Here is a 19,082-nt window from a genome sequence, read left to right on the forward strand (position 1 = left end):
AGGCAAACAAGCTTCACTTCCCAGGCGCATCCTGATAAGACCCTCTAGCTCATTAGTATGGAATGCACTGAGGCTGCACTAACGACCTTTGACTCATCCTTGTAAATCAAGAGGCCTGTTAGGGAAAATGGCCTGCCAACTGAACCAAAGTCAGAGAGCATTATGGAACATCTAAGCCCCTCTAAAACTACTAATAGCTTGGCTTAGGCTTGGGGCCATACAATAAGCCCTAAACTACAACATTCTAATTCACTTGTCACATGGATAAGAGGTGCAACAGCCTTTATGAATACAATCTATAATTAGTTTGTTCCCATCTTCAGTTAAAAATACATCTTAATAATCGCGAACAAATTTAATTTCAGATACACCTGCAGCTATTATTCATATACTGGGTTGGTTCGCATGACACAACAGCTCACCATGGGTTATATAACCCACAGTGAGACAGCGGTGCGTGTGGGGCATGTTTGGCTGCTATTCTGAATATTATGACATGTGATACAGGCGAGTGTGGGTTATGCGAGGGTTAAACAAGAACAGACCTAGAACAGACCATGGGTTATGCGACAGTTGTTTAACCCTTGCATAATTCATGCTCGCTGGATATGCATGACACAACAACCCTGGAGCAGGGATTGGCTATCCAAAGTGGGGCCCACAGGCACCGCAGGTCATCATGGGTTAAAACCCACAATGAGCCACACCATGTCATGTAAACCAGGTCATTTAAATCAAAACTTTGATAAAGGCATTTCCTGCTGCCATTGTATAGTGTACTTTCTCAGTCATTCTATGAACTAAATTTTTCAAATAGTTGCTGAAATCTATATGAAAAGATAAAATGTACTTTTTTGATATGAAATTCCTCTATCAAGTTTTATTTCCATATTTTAGGAAATCTGAGTAACATGTGACTAAAAGCCATAAAAATATATTTTTATAAGAATAGTAAACATGTTCACAGTGGTTTTTATAATTGAGAAACTGCTTTATTCTTTAAAGTTATGGCTCACACTAATATTTTATATTAAGGCACTATATGGTAAATATATCAAGCACTGTAGTTATCAAAATCTTCAGTCCAATAAGACAGGTATAAAAACATGCATTGATCATATCCAGTCTTGATGTGTACATGAGTAGACATGCTTAGGTAAACCTAACCTGAGGTAGGGATGGCGGAGAATTTCTCCCCGAAACTTCGGGGGCCGAGCGCCAACATGTTCAGCCCCCCGAACAAGGTTCGGGGAGAAATTCTCCGCACCCCCCCCGCACCCCCCCCCGGGACGGGACTTACCTTTCACGAATGTCCCTCCCGGCGGTGGGTCCGGCCGGCGGTTCGGCGGGTGTTCATGAGGGGCGGGAGCGGCAGCCGGTCTTTTGACCGGCTGCCGCCACCGCCATTCCAATCAAAGAAAAAAAAAAAAAAACGCCCCCGTGATAGGCTACGTGACGATTAACGTAGCCTATCACGGCTAGATTTGCAAAGTCAGCTGTGATAGGCTACGTTAATCGTCACGTAGCCTATCACGGGGGCGTTTATTTTTTTAAAAAAAAACTTTTGAGTTCGCGGCCAGGCAAGGCGAGGCGCCTCCCCCCCGGCCTGAATTTCGGCCGGGCGAGGCGGGAAGCCTCCCCCCCCCCGGCCTGAACTTCGCGGGGGGAGCAGCGAAGCGCCTCCCCCCCACCGCAAAAAACTTCGAGGACAGGTAAGTGAGTTTCGTCCACCCCTAATCCTGAGGTCATTGTGTATTGATATCTCTCAAACTGTGAAACTGAACATATGCCAAGAGAGATATAGCTTCACTATGACCCTTCACCAGGATGTCCTCAATAGGCCAAGTGACAGAATAGCAATCTGTCTTCTTCTAATTAGATAGATACAGGAAGTTGCATCTCTCTCCTTTAACTGCAATTGTTGACCTAGCACTAAAGGCCATCAACAAGGCAGCTGTTTTCACCCTCTATTGCTCCCCTTAGTATCTTTTCTCTGCATCAGGGATGGGGACATGTGCCCCCCCAGATGTTGGACTGCAATTCCCATCATCCTTCACCATTGGCTATGCTGGCTAGGGCTTGCGGGAATTGCAGTTCAATGACATTTGGAGGGCCACACGTTCCCCACCCTTGGCATACAGAAAAGATTTAAAACAAAACTCCTTCCTTTTAAAAAATTTGGTTGCTTTCGTTTGGAGAATCACCTGTAGCTTGTCTGAAATTATACTGGGTGGTGACAAGGGAATTCTCCCCTCCTCTTTAAGAGTAGTTCATTAAAAGAGATTTAAGCAATTGAGGTGGCTCAACCCTTATCACTAAACCTAGGTCTATATATTCACAAGAGATTAAATGCATGATATCCAGAGTAAAACACTATCCATAAATTATAAAATTAATATTTATAGTGGAGAAACCATATGTGACCTTTTATATGGGTTTTCCTATTCACTCGTCAGTATTATTCTTTACCCAAGTGTTAATGTTGACATTAATAAGGTAACTCACAGCTTACATATGGAGAAAGTGAAAGTTGTAAATTAAAAAGGCAATTATGCCTCACATTTAGACCTCTCAGCATGCTTATTGTTCTGTTCATTTATTCATTTTTAAAGCCAGGACTGAAGCAAGAATTCTCTTTATTCAGACTGGAAAGGCTAAATCTCCTGCTAAACTAGCGTTCAGAGGTGTTATTTAATTGTTAACAAAAAGCTGTCGAGTGCTTAGAGTTAAACAAATACATTTTATGTAAGAAGACAGAGCCTAATTTTTCTCCAAATTTCCTTTGAAATATATTTCCTTCAAAATAGATCTCCAATTTAATGGCAAGAGCAGGAGACAAAAAACTTTGTCCCATTAACAACCAAGTACAGGAACTCAGGACAAGATCCGTGTTTTGATATAATGAGCGGGGGCATTAAGTATCGTAGGTAAACCATTTACATGTATAACATAAAAGTACTAGTTTGCTCTACTAATGTTTTGGGATACAAGAAAGACCAGTTTACAGCTTTGACTCCAACCAGCTCTGTTTTAAAACTAAATATAGCTCTTGGCCTATTTTACCAATGGAAGCAATTTACTTCAGAACCACAATTTTATTCTGTCTAGGCAGAACGATGTGATATATTACCACGCTCGAAACCAATTTATCACTGAATAAAATCCAATAAAGTTCTCCTACACAAGAAGGAAAGCAATACTAAATTCCAAAACACATCAGTAACTACACATGAAAAATTCCTTTTATTTTCATAAAATGCTTTACTAACCAGGAACACTAAATTGCTTATTTGATGTGTAATTTTAAAATTACATCTGCGGTCTCTAAAGGTTTGAAAACCATAAAACTAAGCATACTTTTCTCCATGCAGAATTTCTCTATGTGGTTGCTATTTAGTACAGTTTATCATGACACATCAACAGTTTAAACAATAATCTTTTCCCAATCGTACAAGGACTATGCATCTTCCATAACGCATTCCAGGATTTGCATTCCTTTATCTCAAATCTTCCTAAAAGACTTAAGTTGTCTTAAGAAGGGGGGCCTGAGCCCTAACATAACACACTAAACAATTCCTTTGAATCCACAGTTTTCAGCACCAACAGAAACCTATTTCACAGCAATCTCAGCTGCCGGTAAGAAAATGTGTTAATTTATAACAATTAGTGGGAGGGGTAGAGCATACCTTGGCAGGCACCAAGAATGGTATCCGAGGGCACACTGGTGTCCATGGGTATCACGTTGCCTACCGCTGTACTAGGTGCTTTGCTAGCCTGCCATAAAGGGTGGTTTGCTAACTTCTTATAGGGACATGGCATGGCTTTCTTTTTAATGGAACAGAATTCCTTCAAGGTGGCCAAACTTCTATCAAATCTAGACACATCTCTGAAAACACATGCCTTTCTTCAGGTTCAGTACCTGAATAGTAGTCAGCAGGAACTTCCCAGAAGTAGGGATGTACGAAAGGGACTTACCTTGTCCCGCAGCTTTTTTCGCGGTGGGGGGGAGGCGCTTTGCTTCTCCCCCCGAAGTTCATGCGAGGGGGGGGTGTCTTCCCACCTCACCCGGCCGAAATTCAGGCCGAGGGGGAGGCTTCCCGCCTCGCCCGGCCGAAATTCAGGCCGGGGAGAAGCGCCCCATCTCCCCGGCCGCGAACTTCAAAAGAAAAGTAAAAAAAAAAAAAGCCCCGTGATAGGCTACGTAACAATTTACGTAGCCTACCACGGCTAGATTTGCAAAGTCAGCAGTGATAGGCTACGTTAATCGTCACGTAGCCTATCACGGGTGACTTTGAAAAAAAAAAAGCGCGTACGCAAATGGCGGCCCCCATAGGGAGCCGCCATTTGCGTTCCTTATTTGGTCCTGTAGTCTACGTAAAGATTTACGTAGACTACGGCGAAAATAAGGGCAACGCAAATAGCGTTGCCCTTATTTTCGCCGTACTCTACGTAAATCTTTACGTACACTACAGGGACCAAATAAGGAACGCGAATGGCGGCTCCCTATGGGGGCTGCCATTTGCGTACGCGCTTTTTTTTTTCAAAGTCACCCGTGATAGGCTACGTGATGATTAACGTAGCCTATCACGGCTGACTTTGCAAATCTAGCCGTGACAGGCTATGTTAATCGTTACGTAGCCTATCACAGGGGCGTTTTTTTTTACTTTTCTTGTAATGGCGGCGGTGGCAGCCGGTCGAAAGACCGGTTGCCGCCCCTGCCCCTGACGAGGACCTGCCGAACCGTCGCCGGGACCCGCCGCCGGGAGCGACATTTGTAAAAGGTAAGTCCCATCCCGGGGGGGGGGCAGGGGGGGGCGGAGAATTTCTCCCCGAACCTTCGGAGGACTGAATGCGTTGGCACTTGGCCCCCCAAGTTTCGGGGAGAAATTCTCCCCCATCCCTACCCAGAAGAAAACACAGATTAAAAGGCCCCTTTCAATTTTACCTAGCAGTCAGAAAGCCACTCAAACAAATGGGCTCTCCATGACCTTCACTAACAACTTGAAGGCATTACATTTGTCCAGGTAAGCAAATACCTGGGGAAAGCTGGCTGGAACTACTCAAATGCATTGTCACTAAGGGAAGCAACCTCTAATTTTTCTATTACTTTTATTCTTACTGCAACAGAATTCCAGGAAGCCCTTTAGGTCTCGGAATATGGACAGAGATCGAGTAGTAGCAGCTATTACAAGCTTTGTACCAGCATGAAATATTTGTACCAGCCTGCACCTAGCAGCCTCTGGAACCCTAACAAAGTTATTTAATTAGAAGTGGCATGTAGTCTCAGAATTGATAATGGAGATAGTGTAAGCTCATAAAGCACAGCGAGTAAGACACTGAACTGGGAACCATGCAGCCCCAAATTAAATCTCACTTCAGCCATAATGAACTTACAAGATGGCCTTAAGGCAAGCTGCTCTCTCCAAGGGCTTCTCCACATGGAGCTTTTATCCTGCTATTGAGAGTGGTTACTCATGGATGTTTGCAGGTCCTTTAGATGACATCATCAACCTCCTGGGCGTCTCCTGCACTAAATGACCTTTATTCCATTTTTTAAAAGATCAGAGATAAAGGGCTATCAAATTGCAGCACTTGAGTTCCACCATGAAAAGAGGAAAAGCCGCAATAAGAAGAGCTAGACCACAGGGCCATCTAGCAGCTGTATAATGAAACATATCGAAGACTCAGATAAGGGGGAAAGGGAGGGAAGAAAGGGAATGCATGTAAAGGGAGTCCGTTGTGATCCTGCATTTAAAACGGAAGCAGAAAGCCCTGTTCTAAATGCAGGATTTAAGGTGGGCGTAGAGATGCTCCAAGGCTTATCTCTCCCATCTGCAGTATGGGGAAGATAATGTATGTTAAGGGCTTTCCATGCATGAGTAACTTGCCTCCTGCGGAGGAAGAGGCCTAGCTCTAGACCGGGATGCAGGAGGCAGGTAGACCTGCTGCTCCACTGCCTGTATGTGCAAAGAAGGGGTGGGGAGAACGTAATACACCTCAACTACCTATTTATATGTAGGTGCAGCACCAGAGGATCATGCCCAATATACTACTACCACCACCATGAATAGGCACCAATACATACATCGAAAAGTTAGGCATCTGTCCACTTCTCTTTTGGCAGGTTTCAAGAACGAGCATTCCCTGGGAATACTGTAGGCAATCAAATGGAAGTATTTAAACATATTCAAAGTTTTATCAAACTTTTTTAATTTAAAGACTACTACCTGATTTTATTATAGTGCTAAATTGAAATGTTCCTGTTTGACCAGGCATTTTGGGCAGAATTTAGAAATCTTAAAATTGAATTAAATTTAAAATATAAATTTATTTTAGATTGATTTTTTATTTGCTGATTTTATGTTTTTATGTCTGTTTAATTTTTTTCAATTAGATAATATTATTTTTATAATTTTACAATGCCCTGGGATTGCCTTTGGTGATTGAGCAGTGTAGGTGGTATATATTTTTTAAATAAATAAAATTTGTGGAACTCTCTCCCAGGCAAAGTGTGATTAGCCCCCACTATGAATATTTTTAAGGACCTTATTGTCTACAAAAGTATTTGGCTACTGACTTGTTTGTTTCTGAGCTTCTCTGATATATAATTGTCATGTTTTAACAGTTTTATTTTAATTGTAGGATTTTATTACTGTTTTATTGATATTTGTGTTATCAATATTTGTTAGCTGCTATTTGTGCTCCTGCTCTGGGTGATATAAGAACTGTGAATAAATATTTTTTCAACTTTCATACAGTTTTTTAAAAGTATTTTGCTGCTGCCTCCTCGTCTTCGCAGCTGGTGGCCATTCCCACCCCCACAACTGCACAATGCCCCTGGAATTCACTACATCATGAACTAGTATCATGCCAAGGGCATTCTGAGGAGGGGGAAATGCCAAGGAAAATCATGCCGCTACCACCACTACCGCAGGGAAGGGCAAAATAATTTCATTTGTTTCATTTCATTTATTATATTTCTATACCAACCCATAGCTGAAGTTCTCTGGGCTGTTTACAAAAATTAAAAACTATTAAAAATACATTATACAAAGTACAAAACAATTTACATATGAACATATAAATAGATAGCACACACAGAGAAAACATATACCTAAAAACAATTTTTAAACATTCAACAAAAGACAATCCATGACCTGATTAAAAACTCATTGCATGCTGCCAAATGTCTGAGAGGACAGTTTTAACGTGGTGCTGAAAAGATAACAAATGTTTGCGCCAGGCAGGCCTCTTCAGGGAGATCATTCCATAATTGGGGAGCCACAACCAAGAAGGCCCTCTCCTCTCATTTCCCTTTTTGCCATCCTCCAAACCTCCCTCAGAGGAGGCACCTGGAGAAGGACCTTAAATGCTGAACATAGTGTACTGGTTGGTTCATGCTGGGAGAGGCACTCCATCAGGTACTGTCACTCCTTTTTTAATTGTTTAAGGGGCAATATTCATGTTTAGACAGAAGAAAGTCCTACAACTCCCAGCATTTCCCAACCAGCATGCACTCTTAAGTTAGTTTCACTGTTTAGACTAGTGGACTTTGTGGGAAAGCCGGTATGAAAAAAGGAGAGGGATAATAGCAGACTAGACACTCTGCTGGAGTGATTCCCAATCTAGAACAAACTGCAAAATAGCAGATGTTGCCTAAGTCCTCAGTTACCTGGTTTGGCAGGCAGAGGGTAGTTGAATTTTCAAGCAGCTCTTAGTCTTAGGCTGCTGATGTTGGGAACTACAATTCCTAGAAAGCAATACAAAAAAGCACATGCACCAGCATTACAAGCTGTTAATGAAATCTCCGAAGGAATGAATATTTTTTTTCCAAATGCTTGATGAAGAAGCTCATGCAGCCGATTCCAAATCAAGCTGAGAAGAACTAATTATCAAAAGATGACGCCCTTCTACAGGATATTACTTGCCCAGATTTAACCAACCCAATTCATTTAAGGTTGCCACTGTCAGGGGTCTTTCTGAGCACAGAGAGTGGGATAGCAGGTCAGTTACCCAGAGAGGTAGTGGGCTCTCCCACACTGGAGACATTCAAGACGAGGCTAGACAGCCATCGGTCAGGGGTGCTCTGACTTGGATTCCTGCATTGAGCAGGGGGTTGGACTCGATGGCCTTGTAGGCCCCTTCCAACCCTACTATTCTATGATTCTACTATTCTATGATTCTATGACATGGGGGAGGTGTTTTCCCAGGCTAGTCCAGATATGAGTAGGCCTGATTCTCAGGTTACAAACGTACAGATGGCTGAGCTTGAGGGTCCCTCCTCACACACACACACACGATCAGAGGCAGTGAACAGGAGGCTGACCTAATAGATGTCAGGTGCAGAGCAAAGAGAGAGAAGGCAGGGGCTGAATTTAGAGAGTCTACCCATTTGGCCTTGCGTGAGAAGCAGGGGGAGGCCTCACAACACGAGAGGGACCTCCCCCCGTTAAGTTAGGCTAGTGAGACCGCCTCCCTTTTCAAACAGAGGTCAACTCTTGTAAATTCCATTTGGATCCCCTGAAGGCATTCCTTGTAGATGGAGAGTTTCTCTGAGAATTTGCATCTGTATGATCCTGTGAAGTAACGGACTAAGCTGTAGACTGAAGCCTCTCATCTGTGTGTGTTTGGGCATTGAAGTGAAGTGGGGGCTAAGGGAATCTTGACAGCCACCTTGCCAGAATTTTATTGGCCTTTTGGGGAGAAGAAATGTATCCTATTTACTACTTGCCAAAAGCTGAAGAATGAAAAGCAAAGACAACTATTTCCAGATGACCATATTTGCTCTTCATCTTACTTGTGCACTAAGGCATCACATGGCTGGGTATATAAATGTGGTGGACAAGCATGCGCTATATGTGTACGCCAAGTAGAAGTTGAAACCTTTAGAATTTCAACCTGCTTTGTTGTGTAATTTTTCTGTTCCCCACTACTGCCAGTCAGGTTTTACCCTTCCTGGAGAGTAAAAAGGAAGAAACCCTTTGTGAATACAGATTTGTCAAGAACAGCAGGAACCCCTATGACTTGATTTCCATGCAGAAGGACTTAGCCAAGGAATCTCATCTGACCAACAGTACTGGAGGCGGAGTAAAGCAATTTGTTTTTTATGAGGGAAGCAGGATTCTCCTCATCGAGGTCTCATAACTGCCTGGAATCTCCACTGTGGGTAGAACAGGAAGAGCATAAATTACTTTCTATCACAAGTTGGAGTAATGGCCTCTGAAGCCACCTTATTTATAATGTTTTTATCCTGCTCTAGACGTCAAAAGACCAAATCAATTAAAGGCAATAATAGAACAATACCATAAAAATGGAAAGATTAAAGACACCAACAAATAATGATAACAGCTTCCAAGATAATTAAATCACTTAACTAAAACCCAGCCTAAAAAGGAAGGTATTACAATGAGGCAGAAAGTCATTTAAGAGGTAGAAAGGAGGATTCCTATTTCACAGGTTGTGACCAAGACTGTGTCTCCAGGACAACAGAAGGAGAAGCGAATAGAGGAGTACTGGATTTTTAAAGAAGGAATCAGCTTTGCTGTGCTTTGGTCCATGCAGGGTTCCATGGGCAGGTGCTCCGCACCAGTAAAAATCACTTCACAGAACATATTTCCTGGTGGGGATGGGGGTTTGAGTAAATGTCATCTGACTGGCGGGGGCTGCTCAGCCAATAAGAGAGGCTCCCCCTTTTCTTTTTTCCCCTGAAACTCGAGATGCACCTGCATTTCAGGAGCAAGCCTCATTGAGCACAATGGGAGTTACTTCTGAGTAGACACACATATCCTCGTGCTGGGGAAAGGGGGGGGAACAGGGATGCAAACCCAGCCCCTTTCTAACTGCAGGATCTCTATAACGAAGGCGTGAAGTAGTTACTGCCTAAGGCAATAAACCACAAGCCATGGAGAATTGGAGAATCGCAGGTTTAGTAAAACGCTTTACAGGCTTCAGGGAATCAGCGCTTTAAACTCCGTATTAAATTCAGGGGGATCTCTGTAAATTCTGATGTGGGCATTCAGAGAGCAAGTCCCATTGAGCATTACTTCTGAGTAGATACTAATTGGTTTGTGCTGGGAAACACAGGAGACAAGAAACGCCCCCTGACCAGGGTCAAGGCACACCCCTGGGCAGGGCTAGCATATCCAAAGAAAATGCAGGGGTTGGGGCACGCAACAGTTATACTGTGGAGAACCCAACTTATGGAAAAGAATTGGACTTTAAACAGTGTTAGGAAATCCGGCTTTTCTCTGATAAGCTCCGGGGTGTCTGCTGGATGGCCATGACATCATGTATCCCTAATGATCTCAACACGCAGCCAGCTCAGAGTAAATCGCTGATGGAGACACCCCCCCCCCCACCCAGACAGATAACAGGGACCAGACAGTTCTTTGGACTCGGTGTGTCTACATGCCGCATGCCCTTTCTTACCTTTGTTATAATACTACTTTTACTGTTGTGCTTACTAGTGTTTTTGGAATCAACATTTTGCTTTTTATTGTTTAAGTTAATCGTTGTGTGTTTAACACTTTTATCTGCTTTGGAAACTTCTGCTGGAAGCTGGGACAGAAATCCTTTAAGTAAAAGCAAAAAGGAGAACACGTGTAAAAAAAAAAAATCAAATTTGCCAGATTCAGGATAGACAAAAAAGACAGGTTGCTATCTGTAACTCTAGTTCTTCGAATGGTCATCTGTGCATTCACATATGGGCTCTGTGCTTGCATGGAGCCTCAATACAGGAAACTTCTATAGCTGAGTTGTTTTGGCAGGAACCTTTCCCCCACCATCCCAGTGTGCATGTCCTTAGCAGGTTCCTGCTTATTCCTTCAGTTCCTTGACATCAACACTGTAGCCTCAGAACCAAGAAGAAATACCTTCGGTACTCAACATTGAACTTGAGTATGATACTAAAGAGGGGACAGTGGGTGGGTTGTGTGACTGCACAGACGACCACTTGAAGAACTACAATTACAGGTAGCAACCTACCTTCCTTCTTCATGGTCTCTGTGCATCACACAGATGGCTGAGTAACAAGCTAACTTACAAGGTGGTGGGCCAGTGTCCTATTACAACACAGAAGAAAGGACAGCATGACCAAACGCACAGTCAGCTCTAGCCCAAATATCCAGTCTGTAGTATCTAACAAAGGTAGACAAGAGTCGACCAGGTTGCAGTGCGGCACTCTACCATATCAGTAGAGTGAGCTTGGACCAGGGCAGACAGTTGGAGTCCAGCCAGCTCATATGATAGCTCGATGGTCTTGACGACCCAGGAGGCGAAGCACTGAGTCAAGTGAGGCTGACTCTTGCGTTTGCCCCTGTAGCAGGCAAAAAGGTGAGGTAATAGTCAAAACTGCCAAGTCCTTGACTTGTAGAAAGCCAAAGCACGACACACATTGAGCGTATGACTGCAGAGGTATAGACAGGCAAGCAAAGAAAGCAGGCAGAATAATGAAAGTCCAACACAACTTTAGGTAAGAAAGAGGGGTAAGATCTGAGAACCACTTTGTCTCAGTGAAAGGTGGGGTAAGGCTGGTTGACTCTAAGCACACAGAGTTCACTGGCATGGAGTGCAGAAGTAACAGCCACCAAACACCACCTTCTAGGAAAGGAGGTGCACGTCTGTTGTCACCAGTGGCTCAAAGGGCTTAAATGAAAATGCCTTTAATACTACCAACATGTTTGGTACCGTGGAGCGAACAGGTTGTGCCAGATTCTTGATCCCCTTCAGAAATCTCTTCACTATCAGATGTGAGAAGACTGAAAACCCCTCAACAGGAGTGTGAAAAGCAGAGACAGCAGACAGATAAACTCTTACCGATGACAATTTGAATCATTTCTCAAAGAGGGAGAGGAGAAACTGGAGAACTTGGTGTAAGGAGCACCAGAACGGATGAAATCCTTGTGCCCAAGCAGAAGAGAAGAAAGCAGTCCATTTCCTCACGTAAGAACGCTGCGTGGAAGGTTTATGAATGGCATCAAGGATCCAGTGTATCGACACAAGGATTGGTTTAGTCTCTGTAACCCGATCTTCCAGGCTTTCAAACAAATAGTCACTAGGTTTGGGTGCCAGACTCTTCCATTCTCCCTGGTGAGGAGGGACAAATGCGACAGGAGATGATGGTATTGACCTTGGTATTGACCAAAGCTGATGAGGCTGCCACAGAGTTATGAGTATGCACTCGGTACCAACTGTCCCAATCTTTGCCAGGACCGGGTGATCTGTGGGAATGGAGGTAAAATGTAAAACAGAGACCCCATCCACTGGAGAATGGAGGCATCTCCCATTGAACATGTGCCGTGACCCACTAGAATGCAAAATTTTGGGCCAACAGCACTGTCCTTTGTGGCAAATAGAATCGTAGAATAGTAGTAGTAGGGTTGGAAGGGGCCTACAAGGCCATCGAGTCCAACCCCCTGCTCAGTGCAGGAATCCAAGTCACAGCATCCCTGACAGATGGCTGTCCAGCCTCGTCTTGAACGCCTCCAGTGTGGGAGAACCCACCACCTCCCTAGGTCATTGGTTCCATTGTTGTATTGCTCTAACAGTCAGGAAGTTTTTCCTGATGTTCAGCCGGAGTCTGGCTTCCTGTCACTTGAACCCATGATTCCCTGTCCTGCACTCTGGGATGATCAAGAAGAGATCCTGGCCTTCTTCTCTGTGACAACCTTTCAAGGACTTGAAGAATGCTATCATATCTCCCCTCATTCTTCTGTTCTCAAGGCTAAACATGCCCAGTTCTTTCCGTCTCTCTTCATAGGGCTTTGTTTCCAGTCCCCTGATCATCTTTGTTGCCCTCCTCTGAACCCTCTCCAGTTTGTCTGCATCCTTCTTAAAGTGTGGTGCCCAGAACTGGACACAGTACTCCAGATGAGGCCTAACCAGTGCTGAGTAGAGGGGAACTAGTACTTCCCGGGATATGCCTCTATTAATGGAAGCTATGCCTCTATTAATGCAGCCCAAAATAGCATTTGCGTACCTCAACACCAAAATAATGACCCCAAGATTAACGTGTCCTTTCCCACTCATGGGAGGTAAGCTTGGTCTGATTGAGCTGGTCCATCAAAATGTTTTCGGTTCCAGCAACATGAACTGCAGCAACTCTGATCAGACAGGGTGCATGCCAGTGGAAGTTTTCGAGCATCAGGGTGAGGAGTGGAGGTGACCTGGTACCACTCTGCTTGTTCAGGTATGCGTCGACAGTTGTCCAAAGTGACTTGGACTAGCCTGCCCACCAACTCCAATTCAAATGCTCGAAGAGCTCTATACACTGCTCCAAGCTCTAAGATGTTGATATGCTGCCTGGCTTCCTTGACAGACCAGCGCCCATGGATCTTGAGGCCTGAGGAGTGGGCTCCCCATCCCAACAGTGATGCATCCATAGTGACTACTCTGGACCGAGAGGGTTGGAGGAGTGAGGTTAGTTGGTATCATTCATCATAAAGAGAGCAACTGACATCTGGTGGAATCTGTAGCATGGTTTGACATGTGTCCCACTCAGTATCAAAGTTGCATATGAGCCAGTTCTGGAGTGGCCTCATGTGTAACTGAGCATAATGAACAACAGACATGGTTCCTGACATGAGGCCCAGCAAGAGTTGAAGCTTGAATGCCATCAAGTACTTGCTGTCAGGATGGAAACTGAGCCCATAGAGCCCCAGAGCAGTTCTGATTCTGAGGAAGAGCAACAACCCATGGGAGAGGAGCTCGCTCATCACTCACAGGCACAGCGGCAAGGAGAGATTCCTTCTGCCTGCATTCCTGAGACAGACAGTCACCCTGGCAGCAAGAGAGTGGAGGATGGGGTCTTGCTGGATGCTCGGCGCAGATGCAGGGAGCAGCGCCAGATGGAGGGCGCCGAGAGGAGGCGCTCTGCCCGCTTGGCGCTAAAACAACAGTCACGTCCCAAGGACCTATGGGTAAGAGGGAGGACCTCTCCACAGCCCATAAGTTCAGAGGTTTCCTGGTCTTCTCCTTCAAACAGGGACCAACTACCTTACCTGGAGCTTAGGCTACTGTGCTAACTACCCCAGTGCAGTTCCTTGCTTAGTCGCTGGTGATTAGCATCTGAAAGCGTCATTAAGCTGTAAAGAAATAAAGCCTTGGAAAGAATCCTCTTCATCTGTGTCTTGAGTTGGCTATTGGAGGGGACTGTAAGCAGCAGCTGGGGCGTGCCTGACACTTGCAGAGAGATTTCCGCCGCCAAAGAAGCCAGCACCTCCATGTGATTGTGGGGGAGAAATATTTGGCCCAATCAGGAGTCAATAAACACCCCAATACATTGAATTCTTTGAGTGGGCTGCAGATGAAACTTCTCCTCATTGATGCAAAGTCCCAGGCACTGGAAGAGATTGCAGGTCACCTCTATTGACCGAAGGAGACGATGTCACATGGACGCCACCAAGCACTGGTCATCTATGTATGGGTATACTTTGACACCTTGCACCCGCAGGTGGAAGCAAACCACTGCCATATATTTGGTGAATACCCTTGGAGCCGTGGTGAGTCCGAAGGGAAGCACTCTGAACTGGTAGGTGTTGGTACCAATGACAAAGTGCAGGTAATGTTGGTGCGACTCTTCTATGGTGATGTTTGAGGTCAACAGAGGTAAATCAATCCCCTTGGAAGAGGACGGGTAGGATAGATGCTAGGAGACCATGCGGAACTTCCTGGGCGACATGTACCGGTTCAGTCCTTGGAGGTCCAGGATCTTTGGTACCGTGAAGTACCTAGAGTAGAAGCCATCGCTCAGATGGGAACGTGGGACAGGTACGATGGCTCCTTTCCCGAGAAGTGTTGTGATGTCTTGGTGGAGAACAGGTGATGAAGCCATTTCTCACATGGTACTGAGGGGAAGAAGGGTCTCAAAATGCGATCCTGTAAACAGTCCATATGATGGAAAGAGCCCAGGAGTCTGCGATGATGTTGATCCAGGCAGCGAGGAATTGGGACTGAACATGGGGGACTGAGCAGCTGGACAAAGAGAAAGGGGGAGACAATCAAAGATGCTGCTTATTTCCTGCATCACCTTCCTGGCAGAAGGAGCAGTATTTCAACACTGAGTAGAGCTTCTTCAAATGAGTAGGCTGCTGCCACTGCTGCGAGACACTCAAGGCAGGAGGCTGGTACGGGGACGGTCAGTGGTCGAGATGAGAGGTGTTGTCTTGGAGCTCAAGGCTGAAGTTGGAGACCCATTTTATAGGCTGTAGTCCTGGCTTTTTGAACTGGGTCCAACACTTCATCTGTTTTAGCATTGAATAAACCTTGGCCATCAAAAGGGAGGTTCTCTGTTCAGGACTGAGCCTCCTGAAAGAGCCCTGCTGACCTAAGCAACACATGTCAGCCAAGGGCAATGGAGCTAACCAGGAGTTTAGCATCAGACCACCTGATGTTTTGAGGTGTTTATCTGTTGCCTAGAAAGCCTCACTGTGTCATTCTGGAACACACAGGCTAAGCCTTTTTTGTCCTCAGGGAGATACTCAAATATGTTCCCTACCTTGTCCCAAAGGAACAGTTGATAACTCAACATAGCGGCTTGATAGTTTGAGAATTTAAGGCGAAGTACAGCAGATGAGTACATTCTCCTCTCAAGGAAGTCATGCCGTTGGCCCTCCTTATCCACCAGTGAAGTGTGTACTGTGTGGGACTTAACCTGAGCTGCTTCAACCACAATCGAATTCAGGGCAGAGTGGTTCAGCATCCACCTCCTGCACCTGATACATCCCCTCCAGACACTGGACATGGGAGGCATGGTGGAGGGGGCTTTCCACAACTGCTTGGTGGTATATGTCAAGGCTGGTAAAAGCAGGATGGCCACCAGTCTGGTTGCGTCTGTGTTGACAACATCGAAGACTGGGTCCTGTACTGTAGGGGCAACTTGCTGGGTAGCAAGCCCCACTGATTGAGCCACTTTAATGTAGGGATGGGCGGATTCCCTACCTTTCATCCCAGCAGGGAATCCACCCGGGGGGGGGGGAGGCGATCCGTCCCTCCCCCCAGAATCCTCTTCTGCCGGCTCCACTCCGCGCCGATTCCACAGAGCTGGCCGCCAGCTCCGTATCACTGGCGATACAGCCGGCCGCCATCACTGTGCCGTAGTGCTGGCTGAGTGAGGGCCGACTGCAGATGCAAATGGTATCCACTACACCATTTGCGGCTGTAAAGCTCTTAGATTACGCTAAATGCAGCCATTTACACCAGCGATACAGAGCCGGCGGCTGGCTCCACGGGATTGACAAGAGCAGGATCTGGCAGTTCTAGAGGGAGGCGGAGGTGAGTGGTGCCGTTCTGCCACGGACTCCGGAGGCCGGATTCTTTGGAATCCAGCCTCACTGGGGTCCGTGGCGGAATTCTCCACCGTCCCTACTTTCATGATTTGGTCTGAGAATTGCCCGACATCCTCCAAAGGCAAAATAGCGCCTGCGACACAACTACGACATCCGGAGATGACAGGGAGGATTTCACATCTCTCTCATCATGTTGTGATGAGAAAGATGTGGAATCAGACTCGTAGCCTTCCGTGCCCAATAGCGGTGGCTAGGGATGGCAGAAAATTCCACCACAGACTCTAGTGAGGCCAGAGTCTTTAGAATCAGCCCCCCGGAGTCTGTGGTGGAACGGAGCAATCCCCCCACTACCCTGCGAAGTCCCCGCGGACCGGATCCTACCTGTCTCCGGCGGTCCGGATCCAGCCACTGCTCCGATGTGTGGCCACGAACGGTATCCTGCGTAAGAGACGCCATTTGCATTGCTGCTTTAGCCGTGATAGGCTACGTAAATATTTATGTCCCCTATGCAGGACACCATTTGCGTCCGCAGCAGCCCGGCTGCGGATCAGCCCGGCCAGCGGCTCCGCGGACATGCCATGGAGCGGAACCGGCCGGAGAGGATTCCAGGAGGGAGGAACAGATAGCCTCCCCCCGTTGAGGATTCCGGGAAGAGGAATGGATCACCTCCCCCCCCCCCGCAGACCCCAGTGGAGCAAGTCAAGTGGGGTTTCGTACACCCCTAGCAGTGACATTTCCATAGGTAGTAGAAGAGCAGCCTGCTCAGTAACTTGGTCCTGTGGACACTGGAGTGTCCGAGCAGGAGAAGGATGCGTGGCTAAGGCCAGAGGCAGTTCATGCTGCCTGGACAGCAGACTGTGCAGCTCCCTGGTAACTGGCAGAGGGGCAACAAACATCTCCTGGAGTTCAGGAGGTCTCAACACAATAGCCGATGGCTGGGTTCAGTACCTAACAGGGGCCTAATCTGAAGATCTCTCCTGGGTGAAATATTGGTGCTGGCAATAAGGATCATCCCTCCGATCATCCCAATCTTGTGGTCGTCTGTATGGATAACCCCAGCCGTAGTGTCTGGCTCACTCTGAGACTGGGGATCTGGACCACTCTTGCAGTTGCTCATAAAATCTAAGGGGCTGACACTGCCTGTCGGATGCAACTGAGAAGGAGTCAGGTGAACCTGCACATCTATCTCGGAATCTGTGTCCCCTCAGGGAATGTTGAAGATGAGGTGGCAGAGCAGGTGGTTCAGGAAGGGAGAAATCCCCGATGTCACCCTCTGAAGTCGATGTAATCAGAAACAGGTCTAATCTTGAAGCAATTTCACCAATAGAATAGGCAAAAGAAGCACTGGTGGAGCAGCAGGGATTGCTCTTGGTTCCAGGGATGCTGGTCGATCCCGAGGCTTTGCAGTAGCATCAGCAACAACTGTCGTCAGAGACTTCAATCAATCCCAAGGTAAGGAGTGCTGCCTGGGTCGATCATGAAGAGAGCCTGTTAGCCTCTCAGAAGCCTTCTTCTTCATTTCTGAAGAAGACTGCATTGCCTATTTCGGTGCCTTGGCCTTTTTAGTCAACTTTCTGATCAACAAAAGAGTCAGCGCCCTCCCTGGGGTAGGGGGTTTATTCGCACTTGGAGATATTTGTGCAGGATGCTGGGGGGAAGGCACCCTGGACACTTTTACAGGCTGTGGCGAGGTAGGAATATCTCCAGATGGGGGATTAGGCACTTGAGACATCAGCGGGTCTGTAACGACCTCGAGCTCATTCTTCCAAAGTGTGACTTTCAACCAGTCAGTGTGATTTTGCCGGGCTTGTTTTGAAAACGCCTGGCAATGAGGACAAGCCTCAATGATGTGCTCTTCTCCAAGGCAGAAGAGACACAGCGACTGTCCGTCAGAGAGTGGCAATTTGGCCGCACTTTCTAAATGGCACCCATACACCTGTAAGGGTGATCATAGGATCGGGAAAACAAAGAATAAAATAAATAACACAAAGAACAGAGAAGTACTAAGAAGTAGAAGAAAAGAAAGAATAAAGCCTCACCTTTGTAATAAAATTGTTTTCAGATGAATTGAACACACAAGAAGTTCCCAACGAGGCTACCACAATGGCGGTCAAAAGAAAACTGAGGGAATAAGTGGAAACCCGCTAGGGAAATGGACACTGGGACAGTGAGGGAAGGGCTCCCACCCAAACTCCCCAGCTATTGAGGTTTCCTGAATTGAGGTTCCACGCAGGCACAGTGCCCATATGTGTGATGCACAGAGACCACGAAGAAGAAGAAATATTTCTTCACACAGCATATAGTTAAACTATGGAATTTACTACCACAAGATGTGGTAATGGCTTCCAACTTGGATGGTTTTAAAAGGGGATTAGACAAATTCATGGAGGATAACCTGTCAATGACTATGAGTATGCCTCTCAACACCAGTTGCTGGTGGGTGGCTGCTATTGTGCTCATGTCCTGCTTGGTGGGCTTCCCATATGCATGTGGAAACAGAATACTAGACTAGAAAGGCCTTTGGTCTGTTCCAGAAGGCCTAATGTTCAAGTTACATGGGACTGTTCAGAAATCTCCAGCCAAATCTAGTAAAATCTTTAAGTACTTCATAGAATCATAAATAGTAGGGTTGGAAGGGGCCTACAAGGCCAACGAGTCCAACCCCCTGCTCAATGCAGGAATCCAAGTCAGAGCATCCCTGACAGGTGGCTGTCCAGCCTCGTCTTGAATGCCTCCATTGTGGGAGAGCCCACTACCTCCCTAGGTCATTGGTTTCATTGTCGTATTGCTCTAACAGTC

General features: G+C 46.1%; 1 protein-coding gene across 1 annotated transcript in view; it reads right to left on the reverse strand.

Moving 5' to 3' along the window:
* SLC2A13 (solute carrier family 2 member 13) overlaps nucleotides 1–19,082 on the reverse strand; it is a 189,998-nt gene that overhangs the window by 101,881 nt on the left and 69,035 nt on the right. The gene's annotated exons all lie outside the window — the stretch shown is intronic.

The sequence above is a fragment of the Heloderma suspectum genome, chromosome 7, assembly GCF_057233095.1.
Source record: "Heloderma suspectum isolate Gila_16-S chromosome 7, 16-S_ref, whole genome shotgun sequence".
Lineage (NCBI taxonomy): Eukaryota > Metazoa > Chordata > Lepidosauria > Squamata > Helodermatidae > Heloderma > Heloderma suspectum.